Below are 14,409 nucleotides of genomic sequence, written 5' to 3'. Positions count from 1 at the left end.
TGCCATATTATATGAATACAAAAGTTTTCAGAATGTCATGCACATCATTGTCTAAACAGGTAGCTACTGCCAGATTTGTTTAACAAGCAACTGAACTAGGGTTGGCTCTTGGTTGAAGAGTGATCTTGGCTTGGGAAATGATCAGCATGGTGACACATGGTCAAAGCTGATGAAGAATGGAGTCAAGAATATAATCCTAATGAAAATAAATGTAGTTGAGGCAGCATGGTTGGCATAGCGGTTGGTGTAACACCTTTACAGCGCTAGCAATCGCGACCGGGGTTCAAATCCCGTGCTGTCTATACGTTTGTACATTCTCCCCATGAGGGTTTTCCCTAAGGGCTCTGGTTCCCTCTCACCATTCAAAACATACCGGGACTGTAGGTTAATTGGGTGTAAATTGAGCAGTAGGGTCTCATGGGCTGAAATGACTGTATGTTGCATGTCTAAATTTAAATGCAAAATTTAGCTTGCCATTTGTGAAGGTTGGTGTGCAATATGGAAAAAAAATAGCAGCCTAAATAGGTCACTTGACCCTTCAAGCCTGCACCATCATTCAAAATGGTCTCAGAATGATTCCCAATATCTCCCTATACCCATTATCCCTTTAGTGCCGAGAAATCTAATTTTTAAATTCATTGACTTGCCCTCCACTGCTCTCTGTGGTGATCATCACCCTCTGAATAAAAGTTTCTCCTCATCTCAGTCCCATGTGACTTTTCCCATATCATGAGACTGTGAACATTTCATTTTCACTTCCATTCCTTGCAAGTAGTTAACTCAACCCCATACTGCATCTTTTGCAGAACCTTATCTGTAAGTGTCCAGCAATTGTTAAATTTATTGTCTGTTTGGGTTCTTTAATATTTGATTAAATGCAATATTGCAACTCCTGAACATTTAACAGAAAGGGAGTAAGGCACAAGTTAAGATCAAATGCTGAAAAGTTCAAACTAAAATAACACAGGTGGAATAGACTGAAAAATAGCCTTCCAAAATATTTTAACATCTTGAGAACAAGATACTTACTTGTGCCAGCGTACATAGGATTAAAAATTTCACCCATGTGTAAGACAGAAGTAAACATTAGTGCTTCACACGGTTTATTGATATAAAAATACTGACAGAAGGTATAGATGGCCGATTCTGGCTGGCTGCCGGCGACTACTGGTGTTCTGCAGGAGTTGGTGCTACTTTTCACACTGTCTGTAAATGATTTAGATGCTGGGAGTTATTGGCTTTGTGGCCAAGTTTGCAAATAAATATGAAGATGATTTAAGTGGAGGGGTTGGCAGTTTTGAGGAAGTAAGGAATCGTCAGGGGAATTAGATAAGTTGGAAGAATGGGTGAAGAAGTGGTCGCATTTTATGAGAAGGAAATAGACTATTTTTAAAATGAGGAAAATTGTCTGAAAATGGAGGTCAAAGAGGCCTAGGAGTCCCAGTGTAGCATTGGCTGAAGGTTAACTTGCAGATTGAGTCGGTCATAAGTAAGGCAAATGCAATATGAGCAATCATTTCGAGAGCACCAGAATACAAAGGCAAAGGCCTTACAAGGCATTGGTTAGGCCACATTTGGAGTAATGTGAGCAATTTTGGGCCCCATATTCTAAGAAAGGATATGCTAGCATTGGAGAGGGACCAGAGGGGATGATGAGATGATCTGAGAGATGACAGGGTTAGGATATGAGGAGCATTTGATGGCTTACGGCTTGTGCTCGTTGGAGTTTAGAAGGATGAGGAAGGTCTCATTGAAACACAGCAAATATTGAAAGGGCTGGATAGAGTGGATGTGGAGAAGATGCTTCCAGTAAATGGAAGAGTCTAGGACCTGGGGGCACAGACTCAGGATTAAACAATATATGTTTAGAACAGAGATGGGGAGAAGTTTCTTCCGTCAGAGGGTTGTTAATTTTTATGGAATTCATTGCTGGAGGCCAAGGGTCCAAAATGTTTGTTACCGTTTACTTCCTATCGATGCTTCATGACCTGCTGAGTTTCTTCTGCACATTTGTGTGTTACGCTCAACCCAGAATCTGCAGACTTTTTTGCTTAACTCCAGTGGTTGGCTGTTGGATGTTAGTGATCAATTGATCAATGCAAGCTGGACTTTTGTAGTCACAGATGATTAGTGCAGTGCTATGCTAACATGAGGCAGTGATCTTGAGGTGCAGGCCCATCGAGTGTTATCCAAGACATTGTTCTCCAAATTAAAGAACAAATCACACTTGAGATTACATCTAATTCTATCAGTTGTTGGGCAGGCCCATCGAGTGTTATCCAAGACATTGTTCTCCAAAATAAAGAACAAATCACACTTGAGATTACATCTAATTCTATCAGTTGTTGGGGGAGGTGAAATCACATAATTGTATTTAGTGTTCCCACAGAATAAAACACGAGCTATGCACTGACTGCAAAGCACTAACATAACTAATTATGAATGCTGACTAATCTATCATGTACCCTTGAAACAGATAAACTGAAATTCCAGAAGGAGCTCAGATATTCATGAAAAAAAATCTCAAAATAGCATTCTGCATCATTATCACACTGAACGACAGAGAAAGAAAAGAGATTATAGAGGAGAATTCCTGAAAACAGGTAGGGGATTGTGGTACATATTAACCCACCTCCTTAGAAAAAATCATAGCCTTGGATAAAGAGTAGCGTTGATTTAACTGGATGGTGCACCATCTCGAGGGCTATATTGTCAGAGGCAAATTACTCATACTCTAGAAAAGATGTGGAATTTGGAAGGCTATGAGGAGCTTTCACCAATGATTTCAAAATGCACAGTGTGGTTGATAATTTCAATCTGGCTGGGGAGTGTAAACTAGGAGGCATAATCTAAAAATAAAGACCAATGGGAGAGATGTGAAGAAATGCCCATGCCCACAAATATTAGTCACAGTTAGGATCATTATTTTATATAGGAGGAATTGAGGTTGGTTCAGTTATTAGTTTTGAAAATGAAATATTAATGCAGGGGTATATTGGAAAAGGGATTGAAGATGTAGAAGGATGGGTAAGTAAGTTTGCAGGGGATACAAAGGTTGGAGGAATTGTGGTTAGTGTTCAAGGTTACAAAAGGATGCAGTCAGGATACAGAGTTGGTGGAAAAGTGGCAGATGGAGTTAAATCCGGATAAGTGTGAGATGATGCATTTTGGGTGGTCAAACTTGAAGGAAGGGCACTTGGTTAATGGTCGGATACTTAGCAATGTGGATGAACAGAGGGAGGTTGGGGTTCAAATCCATGGATCTCTCAAGGTGATTGTGCAGGTTGTTTGAATAGTTAAGCAGGTTTAAGGTATGCTGGATTTCATTAGTCAGGGATTGAGTTCGAGAGTGGTGAAGTGAGTTACAGCTCTCTAAATCTCTGTTGAGACCACCCTTAGTATATTGTGTTCAGTTCTGGTCACCTCATTTCAGGATGGATGTGAAGACTTTGGAGAAGGTGCAGGGGAGATTTACCAGGATGTTGCCTGGATTGGAAAATATGCCTTATGAGGCAAGGTTAGCAGTGCCCAAGAGAATTCTCTAATGGATTGTTTATATTGTATATAGATATGATTTTGGGAGATAAAGTGTGGCAGTTTTTTTTTTAGTGCAGGTCACATACCAACACTACAGAGCAGATCTCATTTAAAATACAGGAGCTCTGCTCAAGCCAGACAGGGCAGCTACTGGAGGCCTTTGCAAAGCTTTGGGGAGTGCCCATGAGGCTTCACTAATGCATTGTTGTTTTAAAAAGCAACAGATGAAAGAGATCAGAGGGGTAGTTCAGAGCTGCAGGCTCTCTGGAGTGCAGCTTGCTGTTCTAAGAGGGTCATGTGGTTTTGCAAGCAGAGAGAGTCAAACAGGCTTTTTGTGTTGAGTGAGTGTGTGTGTGTGAGAGAGAGAGGGAGAGGGAGAGAGTCAGTTCTGTAGTTTTACAGTTAGCAGCAACATCTGGGACTGGAATGGGACAAGTGGGAAAGCTTGTGAAAAAATCCCATTTGAAAGACAGGTTGTGAGTGCTTAGTTCAGCCTGGTCAAAGCTATTGTGGACCATACAAGAGGAGAGGACTAGCTGTATAATATTTCACTTGAAATACAGGTACACGATCCTTTATCCGGAACCCTTGGTGGACAGTGGGTTCTGAATTTCAGATTTTTCTGGATTTCGGAAAGCCCACCCGAATTGTGCTGCCGTATCCACCCCCACCCCCTTCCAATCATCTGGCCATCTAGCCCAACCGCAGTCCCTCATACCCCTTCCCCAACCCCAGTCCCTTGGCTGCCCGGACATCTCCCACAACCGCTAGTCCCTTGGCTGTCTCCCCCATCTGCTGGTCCCTCGGCTGCCCAGCCACCTCCCAAAACTGTGGTCACTCAGCTGCCTGGACTTCCACCGACCGCTGGCCCCTCAGCCGCCCGGCAGTCTCCCCTGACCGCCGGTCCCTCGGACGCCCAGCCATCTCCCCCAACTGCAGTTCATTGGCTGCCTCCCCCAACTGCTGGTCCCTCGGCAGCCCGTCAGTCTCCCCAGGCCACTGGTCCCTCAGCTGCCTGACAGTCTCCCCAGGCCTCCCGGCAGTCTCCCTTGGCAGCCCAGCAGTCTCCCCCGACCGCCGGTCCCTCGGTAGTCTCCCCCGGCCACTGGTCCCTCAGCTGCCTGGCAGTCTCCCCAGGCCTCCCAGCAGTCTCCCTTGGCCGCCCAGCAGTCTCCCCCGGCCGCCTTCCTTTGACCATCCGGCAGTCTCCCCTGACTGCCCGACAGTCTCCCCCAGCCACCTCTCCCAACTGTGGTCCCTCCGCCCGGCAGTCACACCCGGCCACCAGTCCCTCGGCCGCCTCCCCCGACAACTGGACCCCACTTGCCGGATTTTGGAGCTTTCTGGATTTTGGATGTCTGGATAAAGGATCGTGTACCTCTATAGAGAAGCAAAATAGAACTCTGTGGTGACCTGAAAGAAAGAAGTTATCATCTAGAAAACCCTGATGGGACAGGTTTCTTCGGCATGACACTGATGTGGCTGATTAAAAGGGATTAGTTTGTGTTCAGAAATAACAAATCTCTCTTTGAAAACTGACAAGAACCTTCCTGAGTGGTAACCATTTACTTCTCAAACACCAAATCCTGGTGAAATTCATACATGTTCAATTCTGTGCACAGTATAAGAATTGTCTGCAACCAGTAAACCTGGAGGAGTGAGATGTGAGATTAGACTGTGAATCAAAGAACTTTTATGAACTTACACATTACAATCACGTGTGTTTAGAATTAGAAGGGGGTTAGGTTAGGCTAGTTAAGTTAAAATGATAAGTTAAAGAGTGATTCTGTTTTTGTTTAAAGATAATTAAAAGCAACTTTTATTTAGGTAACCATTTGTCTTGGTGAATATCTATCATTGCTGGGTTTTGGGGTCCTCTGGGCTCATAGCATTTTTGGGGGCTCATCCTTTTGGATTGAAAATTGGAGTTTTGGGATCTTAACCTTTTGGAGTTTTTGAAATGTATTACTTAATTGTTTTTTTCCAAGCTAATGTAAACCTTGTGTGTGTGGAAAAACAGCAGCAATGGATGTAACAACGATCACTTGCAGAGCCGCAGAGCAAGAGCAAAGAGGAACTGATGGTTATTTCTAAGGCATTAAAGTTGACTGAAGTCAAGCATTGGATGAGGAAAATACAAATACAGAGGATTATAGTGAAATATTATATAGGTGAGGGAAAATGTTTTGAGGAAGACAGATAGTTTTTCAGAGGTTGGATCTTTTGAATTGCAATTGAAGTTGGAGAAACTGAGGGCGGAAGAGGAGAAAGAGAAAAAAGAGGGTGTTGGCGGCTAAGAAACAAACAGAGAGTAGATGCGTCAGATCAAGTTGAAAAACAGTAAATATGAGTTAGAGGTTGTTGAAAAATGGAGGGAGGATGATATATAAAGAAAATATGACTTGGAACAGATTGAAAGGGACAGACATTTAGAATTAGAGATGTTAAAAATTGAGATGGAGGGTGGTAAGAGAATTGAGGTTGTAACTCCTGGGGAGAGGTTTTCGGCTAGTAGAGAGGTAAATCTAGTTCCTTCTTTTGATGAAGGAGATGTAGATACGTATTTTCAGCTTTTTGTCAAGGTTGCTGAGAGCTCATGATGGCCAAAAGAAAAATGGCCTCTTATGCTTCAAAGTGTATTGAAGGGAAAAGCACAAATTGCATCCTCTAGTCTGATTACAAAGCAAGTGACAAATTATGATACGGTTATACAAGTAGTATTAAAGGCTTATGGGTTGGTTCCTGAAGCCATTGAGGAGTTTGGTGAAAACATGGAACCAATCGTATATGGATTTTACTCTGGGAAAATCTGTATGTTTTGACCGTTGATGCACCTCAGAAGGAATAAATAATGACTTTGACAGGTTGAGAGAATTGGTATTAATTGAGAAAATTAAAAGATGTGTTCCAAATTAGATTAAATTATACCTGGAAGAAAGAGATGTGGGGACGTGGCAACAAACGGCTAGGTTGGAGGATTATTATGCCCTGATTCACAAAAATACATTCCAGAATAGTAGGCCTTTTCAGGGAGTTAATGTGGAACAGATTAGTAAACCTGTTCAGAGGGTTAATGTGGAGCAAACTAGTAAACCTGAAATTAAGTCTGGGGAGAATGTTAAGAGAAAAGATTAAGGTAAGGTGGGAAAGGACAGAACTTCTGGATTTGTATGTCATTTTTGTAAGAAACCTGGTCATGTTATTGCAAATTGTCTAGTGTTGAAAAAGAAATGAGAAAAGGAGGTTTTACCAGAAGCATGTGTCAGACAGATGAAATTAAGGAGAGCAGATGTTCCAAACCTGGTAAGGGTGTCATGGTTTTCAAACCTTTTGTGTCAGAGGGCTTTATTTCAGTAAAGGAGGGAGAATCACAGGTTCCAGTTAAAATTCTTAGAGATACAGGGATGCGCAGTCACTATTATTGGAGAATGTTTTAACTCTTGATCAAAGGACTGACACAGGGGAGACAACTTTGATTAAAGGTGTTGGAGGTGAGGTGGTGTCAATATCTCTTTACAACATAGTGCTGAATTCAGAATTAGTTAAAGGACCTGTTGTAGTAGGAGTAATTTCAAATTTATGCATGAAGGGTGTCTCATTTTAATAAGGGAATGATTTGGCAGAGGATAAAGTTGGGTCAGTTCTGAGAATAACAAATAGGCCGAGTAAGGTTGAAGTTGAAGAGGATTGTGAGATATATCCTGCATGTGCTGTGACAAGATCTGTGATTAAGAAAATGATGAGAACTGAAGAAGATCCAGTTAATAGAGACTTGCCCAGTGCTTGTAAAATAGTTTTGAAAGTTCAGGGTAAGTGTGAGTGAGGATTTATCTTTGTCAAGGAAAAAGTTAATTCAGCAACAGAAAATAGATAAAGATCTTGTTAACTTAAGGGACAAAGCAGTAAGCAGGAGATTAAAGAAATGTCTTGTGAATATTACTGAAGGGTGAATTGTTGATGAGAAAATGGAGACCTCTTGATATTCCTGCTAATGAAGAGTGGGGGAAGATTCATCAGGTGGTTGTTCCTAGAAATTACCGGAATGAAATTTTAAATCTAGCCCCCAGTACATCTTGGTGTAAAGAAAACCATGAATAAGATTTGAGACAGTTTTTTCTGGCCTGGTTTGAGGAAGGATGTTGTAAATTGGTGCCAGACATGTCATTTTTGTTAGGTTGTGGGGAAACCTAACCAGGGTTCTCCAGTGGCTACATTACAACCGATTTCTGTTGCTGGGGAACCTTTCACTAGGGCTATTGTGGATTGTGTAGGTCGCCTGATGAAAACTAAGTCTGGGAATCAGTTCTTATTAACAATTATGTGTGCAGCATCGAGATTTCCAGAGGCTATACCATTAAGGAATATTAAAGCCAAAATGGTAGTAAAGAGTCTGGAAAGATTTTTCACAGTTTTTGAATTACCTAAAGAGATTCAGAGTGATCAAAGATCTAACTTTATGTCTGGGTTGTTTCAGCAGTTGATTTATGAGTTGGGAATAAAACAGACCACTTCATCTGCGTACCATCCTGAATCTCAGGGAGCTTTGGAAAGATTTCATTCTGCTCTAAAAAAATATGATGAGGATTTATTGTCTGGAGAATGGGAAAGATTGGGATGAAGGTATTCATTTATTGTTATTTGCAGCAAAGGAGCCTGTGCAGGTGTTTAAACCCTTTTGAAATTGTGTTTGGACATCAGGTTAGAGGACCTTTAATGTTGATAAAAGAACAGTGGGTTATTGACGATGTGTAGTTGGACTTGCTGGATTATGTTTCATGTTTGACTTCACTCCCAAATCTTTCAGGGAAAAATACTCCTGAGCAAACCAGAATTAAGCTTATAGGTGACTCTTCTCCTTTAGGTTTCTCCTTGAACATTTCAGCAAAGTTTTGCTTCTTCTACTTCCCCCTCCTTTTAAAATTATATTTAGACATATAGCACAGTAACAGGACATTTCAGGTCTGGAGCCTGAGTTGCCCACTTAATTAACCTACAACCCCAGGTACATTTTGCACAGTGAGAGGAAACCAGAGCCCTCAGGGAAAAGCCATGCAGACACATGGGAGAATGTAGAAACTCCTTACAGACAGCACGGAATTCGAACCCTGGTCTCGGTCGCTGGCGCTGTTACGGCATTGTGCTAAGCACTACGCTAACTGTGATACCTCATCTTACTCAAAGTCTGTTTTGTTGTCCTAGTCATGCTCCATTCTTGGAATGTCTATATTGCACCCAGTTGTGCAGGACCTTGAAGTCAAGGCATCAGCACCTAACTAGCCAGCCCTCTCATAAATTGTGCTCTTGACATGCCTGTTATTTTGCTTGCAGAAGAGCCTTCCCCACTGTACGAGGTGTTCTGTGACAAGTAAACTGAATTTTTAAAATTCCTTTAAATAATACAATAAATCACCAAACCTCTGCATGATTATAGCCTTGTCAGTAGAAATTGACTGGTAAATAATGTTAAGGAACAAGATCGTCTGAAATGCTGCTTTTGATAGGCTGGAATGCCTTTCCTCCACTGAATGGATGTGTGAGTTTTAGACATTAGCTGGAGAGTTTCTTCTAATGTGGCTATGCTGGTGTTCAGCATTGCACATTGTCTGATGGCATTGTTCACTTCTGTGCATTCCAGTGAAGAGTTAATTAATGGTCAGAACGTTACCAATATGGCAGTTATTTCTATTCTCACCATACACTTTGGACACCAGATTAGAATTGATTTGGTGTCTGTAATGTCTAAAAATTGTACATTTGCACAATTGAGTTTGAGAGATACTCTGGTAGTTTTTCATAGATTAGATAGGATATTACTTGATAATTCATATTTATAGGTTCAGCATTCAGAGATGAGGATTAAGGAAGAATTCCTGGGAATAACAATCAGGAGGTGTAGAAGAGCTGCTGATGTTATCAGCATTCTATCGACATCAATAAATTACCTCTCGTTGTGTATTATCCCATTCTTTAACTCCCAAAAAAGCATCACGTCACATTCCTGCTCACCAGCCCTTTACCCATTAGTCCACAAATATTCCCCATTTATTTTGTTAGTTGACAAGCTGTTTATCTTATGGTGTTCAGAAGAGCTCCCTCCTCCCCGTCCCCAAGTCAAATATAAATCGAGACAAAAAGGTACGCAGTATTTGCCGCTGAGTTACATTACTTTTAACCCCATGCCACTTTATATAATTATCTCACTTGTTTATTCTTTATTGAGCACATTTTCTGTGTATGGCACTGACTTTCATCTTACTCCATACATCTTAAAATTTTGTAACAGCCCTCCTGTGATTCAACCTTGAAATCTTTCAAATGTTAGTGAAAGTACATTATTGTTCATTTAATGCTAATGCACCTCAGGGAGAAGATTTGAGTGTATACTATTGAGAAAAAAAAAACACTTTTGTAGATACTTTCATAATTTCGCTATGTGCATTCCGCAGGGGTGATGCATGCCCCAAAATTACAACACATTAGTGATACTGCCTCGAATGCAGAATAATTTCATCCACTAAAGGACACATCATGTTTCCTCATGTAAATATAATTGTTCATTTTCCATTTTCTTTTCCTTCCATTAGCATCGACCAGTCACTTCGTCAAAAGTTCGGAATGTATTGGTAACGAGCCATGCAAGATGACAGCAGACTAGAACACAGGGGTTTTGATTGATCAGGTCAAATGACCGATCAAAAAAAGGAAAAAAAAGCTTTACAATCACAGAAACACTTTTAAGATGGCAATATATATTTTATTGAAGAGCATTCCTTGAAGCTCACTTTTACTTTTTAGTGAGGTTTTATTTCATGTACCTGAATGTAAACCAAAAAAAAACACATTGCAAGAACAGTAATAAAAATACATGGGAAATATTAATGAAAGTGGCCATTCAAAATATTACCACAGGAAAGTGTAATGTACAAGTTATAACACTCCTATATATGGATAGGACCAAAGGCAAGAAGCATTTATCACTGAAAACAAACAGAGCAAATGGTCATTGCCAGCCCACAACTGTGTTACTTGCACCACATCCCTTTATCCTCCAATGACCCTTGATCATGCATTAAATTCAAACTGATTGGGGAATCTTATCTCACAATGTTACTTAAGGGTTTTTCCTGCAGTCAAAAAGCATGAGTCTAAAAGTGGAGATTCTTCGCCCTTACGTCGGGAGACTTACCTCCATGAATACGCTGTGGCCGGTTCCAAGGTGGCGACTGCCATCCCTCTTGGGGGATGTGTCATCGGCGGAGTGCTGCGCTCTTCCACCTAGCATGAATGTAATACCGCTGCAAGTGGCTGGCTAGGGGCGGCCTGGTGACGTTGCACCTCATGCAGAATAATTTCATCCACTAAAGGACACATCATGTTTCCTCAAGTAAATACAATTGTTCATTTTCCATTTTGTTTTCCTTCCATTGGCATCGACCAGTCACTTCGTCAAAGGTTCTGAAGGTAAGCTTATATTTTTTCCCTCCACGCTTGTAGCCAGCCTCCAGGTGAAGGCTTGGCACGAAAGGGCCTTTGGTTTCTGTCTGCTTTATATTCCTTCTCAGAACTCCTGGTCATGCATATCTCATCCAACAACCCAGGCCAATATCACATTCTGATATGCATGTGAATTAAATTGTGAAGCTGTGCAACATTCTTATACATGGCAGTCAGTTATTTGGTCTGAAAATCTATGTCACAGACACTTAAGTTCCTCTTATTATAAACTCTAATCATCCTTGCTACACATGCAGTACATATTGTACAAGGGCTGGATGATTTTTTTTTTAATGAAGCATTCTGAAGCCACTAGGAATAAAGGGTTAACCATAATTTCTCTTTAATTTTGAATTATTTATCTAAGTGTATTCAAAAACAGCTTCATTTATGAATGTTAGCTCATTTGCATACATCAATTCAAGTTTAAACTTGTTTCAGGGATAAGAAAACTGCTGGAGAACACAGATAAAGGAAATTGAAGATTTGAAGATCAAATCCAAGATACAAAAGAAATCCAGTTTATTGCATTTAAATCCCATTACTTATAGCACTGTTGATTCTAGAAAGTACAAATAAGATTATGCAGAATCATACTGCTCTAAAGCAAATTGTAAATGTATTTAAAATTAGGCACTTTTTAAATCATATTTTGGAAAATTACTACATTTAAAGAGGTTTTGAATATCTCAACTATATCTGAAAATGTTTCATGTAAATTTTTCTCCATATGTTCCTTAATAAACTGTGAAACTAATGGAGTTAACCACACCAATACTGATGGCTATACTTATTTCTTCCAAATGAACCTTGTTTATCAGCACATTTATACCATCAGCAGAGTGGAGTTTCACTTTCCGCAGTTTCAGTTACCCGCTGTCAACCACGAGTCGAAAATATTAAATGGAATATCCCAGGAATAAACAATTCATAAGTTTTAAATTGTGCACTGTTCTGAGTAGTGTGGTGAAATCACACGCCATCCCACCCGGGATGTGAACCATCTTTTTGTCCTGTGTATCCACGCTGTATATGCAACCCATCTGTTAGTCACTTAGTTGCTGTCTTGGTTATCAGATCGACCATCGTGGTATCACAGTGCTTGTGTTCAAGTAACTTTTTTTTATATTGTTATAATTGTTCTAGTTTATTATTAGTTATTGTTGTTAATCTCTTATCGTGCCTAATTTATAAATTAAACTTTATCAAAGGTGTGTATGTATAAGAAAAAACATAGTATATGTAAGGTTCGGTACCATCCACAATTTCAGGCATCCGCTAGGATAAGGGGGGACTACTGTATGTGTATTTTATAAACAAGCACATTGTCATGCCTCCTGCAAGCCTTTCAATATCAGATCGCTTATTGTAAGGCATTTAAGACTGTTATGGGCTTCAGGCTGACTACTGACAGATAGCCCAGGTTTCCAGGTTCTCATCAATGGATGATCTAAATTTCTCTGCAAGAAATGCTCCAGGCGTTTGGCTTTCAATATTCCAGACTCCAGCCTTGTAAGGACTTTACATCTAACCAGAATTTCTGTTGTGCATTCCCATACTGTGGTGCATGCTGTGTCAAAATGTATGGATCCTGCAAGAATACGTCAGTTTCACGAGTTTAACAGTGCAGTTATTATGATCTCCACTGCAATACTGGATGCACTTTTAACAAGTAGCATTGTCTGTCAGACATGCACCTTTGCAAAATGGTATGAAAAGAAAAATTGCAAAACAAACTTAGAATACTGGGTATCATTCAACAATATCAATGGGATTGCCAGTGCACAGACTAAAACATCTCCCAAGCATTCCATTTTGAATGTAAGTTTAACATCAGTGCAATTCAAACTATCGGACTGCCTTGTGCTGCCAATTCAGCATGGATATAAACCATTACTTTTGGTACTGTAAAAACAGCACTAATTTTCGGAAAGAAACCCATGATGAATTTTTACTGTCAACTATGCAATTTTGTAATGTGGTAACAAAAAGCAAAGCTGCTCAGTGGTCAGACTAAGGTTACAGTAAATCTGCTCTTGACATTATTAATTTTAAAACGTACCATGATTTGAACTTTGATTCCAGAGGAAAAACAGAAAACTGGGTGAAAAATACTCAGCAGTCAGTCACTATCTATTGAAAAAAAATAAGAGTTCCACATCTGGCCCCTTCTGCCCCCAGACACAACAAACACAGAATCCCCTTTGTCCTCACCTACCACCCTATCAGCCTCCACATCCAACACATTATCCTCTGGAATTTCCAAGACTTACAACGGGACCCCACTTTCAGACACATCATCACCTCTCTGCCTTCCGGAGGGACCGCTCCCTCTTTGACTTCCTTGTGCACTCACCCCTCCCTGCCAATCATCCTGCACCTGGCACTTTCACCAGTGGCCACAGGAGGAGCCATACTTGCACCCACACCTCCTCCCTCACCACAGTTCAGGGCCCCAAACAAGCCTTTCAAGTGAAGCAATGCTTCACTTGTGTATCCGGAGGATTGATTTTCTGTATCCAGTCCACCCTTTATGGCCTTTACATCAGAGACTGGGCGCAGACTGGGAGATCACTTCACTGAGCACCTTCACTCCATTCGCAGCTGTGACAGAGACCTCCCAATAGCTCTGTGTCACACTCCCACGCTCACATGTCTGTCCAGGCCTTATATACTATCCCACCATGATCACCCGTCTGGGTGCTCTCCATCCAGATGACGTTAACGTCAACTTTTTCAGTTTCTGCTAACCTGCTCTCCTCTACCACCCCACCCCCCCCAGCTCTCCTCCCACTCTTCCCTTTCATCCAGCCACCCCTCCTCCCCTTGCTTGCTACTGTGCCCTCCCTCCCTTTTTCACCTATTACCTCCTGCCTTGGCAACCACCCTCTTTTATTGAGATGCCTGTTGACATTCTTGCATACCTTGATAAGGAACTCAACCCCAAAACGTCAGTTCTGTATTTTTACGTTTGCTATGTAAAGGACACTGTTTGACCAGCTGAGTTTCTCCAGCGTTGTGTTTTTACTTCAGCCATGGTATGTGCCGACTTTCAGGTTTTCCTTCCACATCACGGACCCTTTGTCTGAACTGGGAGGTCAGCCTAAAATTTGGGACATCTGTTTTTGGAACGGTGTCCTGAAACTTTTTCAGAGAAAAATTAGGATGGTGATTTTATTGCAAGCACAATACACCAAAGATCATGTCCACAATTAGCGTAATTCCCAGATATTCCTTGCACTTGTAATTCTAAGAGAAGCTCACAAATTGTGCCAAGCTACCTTACATTCCTTTCACTACTGGCTGAGGATGAAATAGATTGCTTATGCCATGAGTGGTGTGATATAAATGGGATCTGGTACTCTGAATTTCTGGCAA

General features: G+C 41.0%; 1 protein-coding gene across 6 annotated transcripts in view; it reads left to right on the top strand.

Moving 5' to 3' along the window:
• LOC138739274 (uncharacterized) overlaps positions 1 to 11,790 on the top strand; it is a 74,222-nt gene extending 62,432 nt beyond the window's left edge. The window contains exon 5 of one of the 6 annotated variants that reach the window (XR_011342152.1): positions 11,473 to 11,790. The gene's annotated coding sequence lies outside the window, so the exon portion shown is untranslated. The remainder of the gene's footprint in view (positions 1 to 11,472) is intronic. The other 5 variants (XR_011342138.1, XR_011342151.1, XR_011342136.1 and 2 more) reach the window with 5 other exon arrangements.
• Positions 11,791 to 14,409: the final 2,619 nt, after the last annotated feature.

The sequence above is a fragment of the Narcine bancroftii genome, chromosome 1 (genome assembly GCF_036971445.1).
Source record: "Narcine bancroftii isolate sNarBan1 chromosome 1, sNarBan1.hap1, whole genome shotgun sequence".
NCBI classification, from domain to species: Eukaryota; Metazoa; Chordata; class Chondrichthyes; order Torpediniformes; family Narcinidae; genus Narcine; species Narcine bancroftii.
The sequence above is the reverse complement of the archived record's forward strand: the minus strand, read 5'-3'. Positions and strand labels throughout refer to the sequence as shown.